The 6376-nt window shown below is 36.1% G+C and overlaps 1 long non-coding RNA gene across 1 annotated transcript in view; it reads left to right on the forward strand.

Annotated features, from left to right (window-relative positions):
* The window catches only part of LOC111089215, a 45940-nt gene that overhangs the window by 15101 nt on the left and 24463 nt on the right, over positions 1-6376 (forward strand). The window contains exon 2 of the long non-coding RNA XR_002613521.1: positions 3168-3252. This is a non-coding gene — a long non-coding RNA (uncharacterized LOC111089215). The remainder of the gene's footprint in view (positions 1-3167; positions 3253-6376) is intronic.

Here is a 6376-nt window from a genome sequence, read left to right on the forward strand (position 1 = left end):
TATTTGTTTGGTTTACCAGGAAGACGTTTGCTTTCTACTGTTCTAGTTCTATTATATGCACGTATCCGGTTTACCAGGAAGACGTTTGCTTTCTACTGTTCTAGTTCAATTATATGCACGTATCTGTTTGGTTTACCAGGAAGACGTTTGCTTTCTACTGTTCTAGTTCTATTATATGCACGTATCTGTTTGGTTTACCAGGAAGACGTTTGCTTTCTACTGTTCTAGTTCTATTATATGCACGTATCTGTTTGGTTTACCAGGAAGACGTTTGCTTTCTACTTTTCTAGTTCTATTATATGCACGTATCTGTTTGGTTTACCAGGAAGACACTTGCTTTCTACTGTTCTAGTTCTATTATATGCATGTATCTGTTTGGTTTACCAGGAAGACGTTTGCTTTCTACTGTTCTAGTTCTATGTGCAGGAAGTGTTCGTTGATGTAACCATGTGCAGGAAGTATTCGTTAATGTAACCATGTGCAGGAAGTGATCGTTAATGTAACCATGTGCAGGAAGTATTCGTTAATGTAACCGTGTGCAGGAAGTGTTCGTTGATGTAAATGTATGCCAATTATTATTTTTATAAGACGACGACAAATAAGAAATTGCTTTACAGATGTGCTCATATAATTCCGAAAAGAACCGGAAGTACGTTATTATTAGAATTGTCATTGTCTATCCGAACTATTATGATGAGGACGGTATTGTTTTCGTCTTGCCAAGTAATTGGATTCGAGCCAGTGTGTTTGCATTTTAGCGCGCTGCTATTTTCTGTTTACATTTCAAGGTTACCCTGCACAGTGCATGCCAAAGTGTATGTTTTGTACACCGAAAAGCTGAAGAGGGAAAAAAATCACGTTGAATTCTTTACATATTTTCAACCATGTTAGTATATTAGTCATAACTGTAATTAAATGCTGTTATTGACAACTACATATTTCCTATTATTTTGGTATGTGAACCTTCCAGTGGCTTTGTTTGTATCGGAATTTCGCGCAAAGCTCACGAGGACTATCTACGTTAGCGTCCCTAATTTAGCAGTGAAAGATTAGAGTGACGACAGCTCGTCATCACCACCACCCACCGCCAACCCTTGGGCAACTCTTTTACCGACGAATAGTGGGATTGGGCCCTCTAGGGTTAAATTGTATACAGATTATATCCTCGTGGAACGTTGAAAATGTTTAATGTTGTAATATGTTGTTTCTCATGGTCGCTTGTCTTAGAGGAATTATATTTATATCTATGAATAATATTTTAGTATGTTGTTTCTCATGGTCGCTTGTCTTAGAGGAATTATATTTATATCTATGAATAATATTTTAGGTTTTGGTTTTCTGTGTATTTATGGTTAATACAAGTTTTTTGTTTTGTTTTTAAATTTTGCCGAGCCTCATGGGGTATTATTGGGATGACAGCCGAAAAAGTAGTTAAGTTACACAGCTGATGACAAATTGGAATCTAACGATTTCAGATTTATGGATTTATAAAATTAAGGATATTTAGTTTGTTTGTTATACAGGTTATCGTCATTAATGTTACTTTCGTTTTAGTTCCGATCTTTATAGTTAGACTATTTTTTAACGTGTTTAACTGTCTCTAAAGATTTTACAGAAGCTTAAGTATCTTTGTTCTGAATGTTCCGTTTATAATTTTATTAAGAATTCCGTATATTAAATAGTATTTAAAGGCAAAGTTAGTATGACGAATATAAATGAAAGCATACGTTAAACCTGTCCCGCAAAATAATAATTACGTCTAGTTAAGACAGTAAATATGTGGCTGATTATAGAAACCCGCTCTGTGAACATGATCGCGGGTTCGAACCTTGCCTAGTCTCAGTTTTCATTTCTTCACACAGAATAATGAATTAAAAAATAAAGATAGTTAAACAGATATAAACAAAAATATATAAAATAAATAATTTTATAAAGTCATCGAAATATAAAGATGTACAGGTAAAGTGTTAAGTAATTACTTATATAAATAGTTTTATAAAGTAATTGAAATATAAAGAAACGGATAGAAAACGGACAGACAAAACAGATACGCTTAGCGGGTAGGAACTGTTAGGCTAAAAGATGAACTGGCATTTTTAAAAGATGGATAATTAAAAGGTAACTGAGCACTGTCTCAAGTTTTTAGTCAGATGGTTAGAACTCGCAATCTGAAGGTCGCGGGTTCAAATCCCCGTCCTTTTCAGCCGAGGGGACATTATAATGTTATATTCATTGGTAAAATAGTAGCCCAAGAGTTGGCGGTGGGTGGTGATGACTAGCTGCTTTCCCTCTAGTTTTACACCGTTAAATTAGGGATGGCTAGCGCAGATAGCCGTCGTTTAGCTTTGAGCGAAATTCAAACCAAATCAAACTCAAGTTGCAACAGATAACAAGGACTCCCCATCATGTTAGAAAACGATTGAGGAGGTACGTGCGCACGAGGCTTTACTGTTGTGCTGGTTGCAGCTAATTAATGTGCAACATAATTAATCTGATAATTATACTGATGACTAGAGTGGTGAATTTAGGAATGATTGTATTCGTTCTTTAAAAAAAATGCAACTACATATCGTTTATGTACCATCCGCAAGGTGAAAATAGTTGATCAATCATGTCGCTGCTCTCTGAAAATCTCGTTTTACAAATACGTATCCAATGGGAATTCCTATCTTAGATATTTTTCGTATAACAGATACGAAAGCTTAGCTTTTTATATCTGGCAGTGAACTTTTACGTTCGTCATTGTAATGTTTTCTTGTGTTGCCATTCAGAAAATACAGCCCCAGTGCTTCAACGATATATGTAAAAAAAAAATCAGGTATCGGTACCCGCTGTGGGCAGAGCACAGATTGCCCATTTTGTAGCTTTGTGCTTAATAACAGAAATAAAATACAGAGAAGTAGACTGCTGCACACCCACACGGGCTACTTATAGATACACATAATTGTTACATTTTACAGGACAGACTTCTGCAGCCACCCGTGGCTATTAATTTCATCTTTTAATCGTTTTCTGTAGCTTGTAGAGAGTAACAAACGAGACTGAACACCAGAAATTAGTTGTTTATTATAACGCTGTATGGCAGAGGAGTGAATAACTTCTGTCTGTAAATATGAAATATTTTAACTTATTCGTAACGTTTATTTTATTTTTTTCATATATTCCAGTTAACCGACTTCATTGCGAAAGTGAATCTTTTAAAATGGATTTGTTACTAGATGTGTACAGCCAGATTTTTCCCTTTGGATTTTGGTAAGCTTTTGTCCTTTCTGATTGCCTTCTATTTATATCAAAACTTATGTTTCTATATAAACAAACAAAATCGTAACGACGTGGATATATCATTTCATTTCAAGGATGTTTGTGTAGGTTTTATCTAACACGTATAGGTATAACGATAGCTTGAGTTATGGTTTAAATATATTGTCAGCCTTTGCTACTATTGCCCAAAGATGGCGCTACGGCGATGCAGCGTCATTCTCTTCGCCATTTCAAAAACGTTACTTTTGGAAGAAGGAATATATCTGCGATACAACCAAAGTCGCTGAAAAAAGAAAACAAAATGTACACTACTGTTCTTTCTTTAGCTATTCCTCTCGTTGCTTACAGCTGGAACTATAATAATATATATATTGAATCATGCACAAATAGACCCCTAGTGGCTCAATGGTAAGGCTTATAAACGTTCACTATGAACGACCTCTCAAGCGAACGAAAGGTACATTGACGGTAGATGTCACCCAGTCAGCTAGATTATGAATCCTAGTATAGACCTGTTCTTTACCTGAGACTGAAACCGCGGTTTTATGGCTCGTGTTTCGTTGCCACAAAAAACAAAAACAGACGCATTTTGGGGCCGTGCGCACAATATAAGAGCGACAATCAATTCATAATATTCGTTAATCGACAATAGCGCAAAATTAGGGACACCTATGCGCAGATAATCTTTGTGTAGTTTTGCGCTAACATTCTGAAACAAATAAACTTTACTCAGCTGAACCATCAAAACACAACAGTTCTTGACCCAAAGCAGTCAATATGGCGTATTGGCATCATGCGTTGTAATGTTGCCTGTAGTGCATTACTCCATATAGAAGTCATCATACGTTGTAATATTGTTTGCAGTGCATTACACCTTAAGGGAGTTCACTGGGAGTGCTTTACTTAGTTCACTGGGAGTGCTTTACTTAGTTCACTGGCAATGTTTTACGTAGTTCACTAAGAGGGCTTTACTTAGTTCACTGGCTGTGCTTTACTTAGTTCACTAAGAGTGCTTTACTTAGTTCACTAGGGGGGCTTTACTTAGTTCACTGGCTGTGCTTTACTTAGTTCACTGGGAGTGCTTTACTTAGTTCACTGGGAGTGCTTTACTTAGTTCACTAGGGGGGCTTTACTTAGTTCACTGGCGGGCTTTACTTAGTTCACTAGGGGGGCTTTACTTAGTTCACTGGCAGTGCTTTACTTAGTTCACTGGGAGTGCTTTACTTAGTTCACTGGGAGTGCTTTACTTACTTCACTGGAAGTGCTTTAGTTATTTCACTGGGAGTGCTTTACTTAGTTCACTGGAAGTGCTTTACTTATTTCATTGGAAGTGCTTTACTTATTTCACCGCAAGTGCTTTACTTATTTCACTGGAAGTGCTTTACTTATTTCACTGGAAGTGCTTTACTTAATTCTCTGGGAGTGCTTTACTTAGTTCACTGGGAGTGCTTTACTTAGTTCACTGGGAGTGCTTTACTTAGTTCACTAGGGGGCTTTACTTAGTTCATTGGAAGTGCTTTACTTATTTCACTGCAAGTGCTTTACTTAGTTCACTGGGAGTGCTTTACTTAGTTCACTGGCAAGTACTGTACTTAGTTCACTGGGAGTGCTTTACTTAGTTCAGTGGCAAGTACTGTACTTAGTTCACTGGCAGTGCTTTATTTTGATTCTGTAATGTTTATGTGGACCAGGGATGCATGGTCCAGTTAACATGTGGCGGCGGATTGAAGAGCCGGGTTTTGTGGTGCTATTGCCTCACATGGCTGATTAGCCCACGTGCGCATAAATTGTCATTAATAATAAAATTTAATTTTTTTTATTTTATGAAAAACAGCATTTGAACATTGGGATTCCAAGTGGACAAAAGTCACCGACGTAGTGGCATAATTTTCTTCTGTAATTGTAACCGGTTCCCAAGTGGGACAGCAGTAACTCTACGGATTTACAATGCTAAAATCCGTGGTTCTATCCTTCCCCCCAAAAAAAAACTAATTGCAGCGGCATGTTAATATTTGCTGCATTTTGGAACTGCTATCTGGGTACAAGATGGATTGTATGTTTGTTGTGTCGCATTTTTATTTTCAAAACTGTCTGGTTGTTTTCAATGCATGTACATAAAAAACATATACACGTTATACGTTGAGTCAATGCACGGGTTGTCCTAAACATTTATTTGTGAATGTTTTGAAATTCTTGTTAGACTGTGTTACGTTGTCATGATGTTTCATACGTGCTACAATGTACCCTCATTAGTCTAGTAGTCATTGTAGCATAGTTTCAAGGCTCCTTTCTTTAAAATACAACTAAACAATTGTGTTAACTTAATTTCCGGGCACCCTGTGTGTATTGTATTTCCCAGAGTTCTGAAACCAGACAGTATTTGATTTTATTCTGGACATGGATTGTTTGCTTGAGAGTTTGTTAACAATACTTCCGGATACGAATATAAAGTATGTAAATAATAACTTACCGAATAATTTATATAAACAAATATACACACACAGTTAAAAAATGGCTCCCACCTTTATTCAAACTTCTAGACTTCATTTTTTCATGCATATTATTTCTTACCTAGTTATCAATGTTTAAATCTTACTTTGTGTAATATTTAAAGAATGTTTCATACATTTTCCGTACGTATAAACGCATCAAAAATTTAGTTTCGTTGAGGACTTATAATAATCGTGACGTTTGAAGAAATATGAAACTTAATGTTGCTAGCATGATTTCAATGCGTTTATTGCATGCATGTGCTGCCATCTATTTTGACTTTTTACCATTGAAAACAGTTCAACTGATATATACTAGTGTTTCTAGCAAACGTGTAATGTTTTTCTTTGCTCTTTACTCTCAGTACAAAAATATTCAACTTTGTATTACATTATGTTTACTTGTGAGTGAAGTTATTTTAAAAGAGGATGTTTTATACTATTCCAGTTATGACGCGACTCTGGTCATCGCAAGATGCAAGCACATTCTGGGTTACTTTTAGTTATACAGGGTAGACATTAAGAATGTTTCCAAATTACACATTAAGAATGATTACAGGTTACACATTAAGGTTGTTTGTTTGTTTGCTTGTAATTAAGCACAAAGCTACACAATGGGCTGTCTA

The sequence above is a fragment of the Limulus polyphemus genome, unplaced genomic scaffold (genome assembly GCF_000517525.1).
Source record: "Limulus polyphemus unplaced genomic scaffold, Limulus_polyphemus-2.1.2 Scaffold5588, whole genome shotgun sequence".
In the NCBI taxonomy this organism is placed as follows: Eukaryota; Metazoa; Arthropoda; class Merostomata; order Xiphosura; family Limulidae; genus Limulus; species Limulus polyphemus.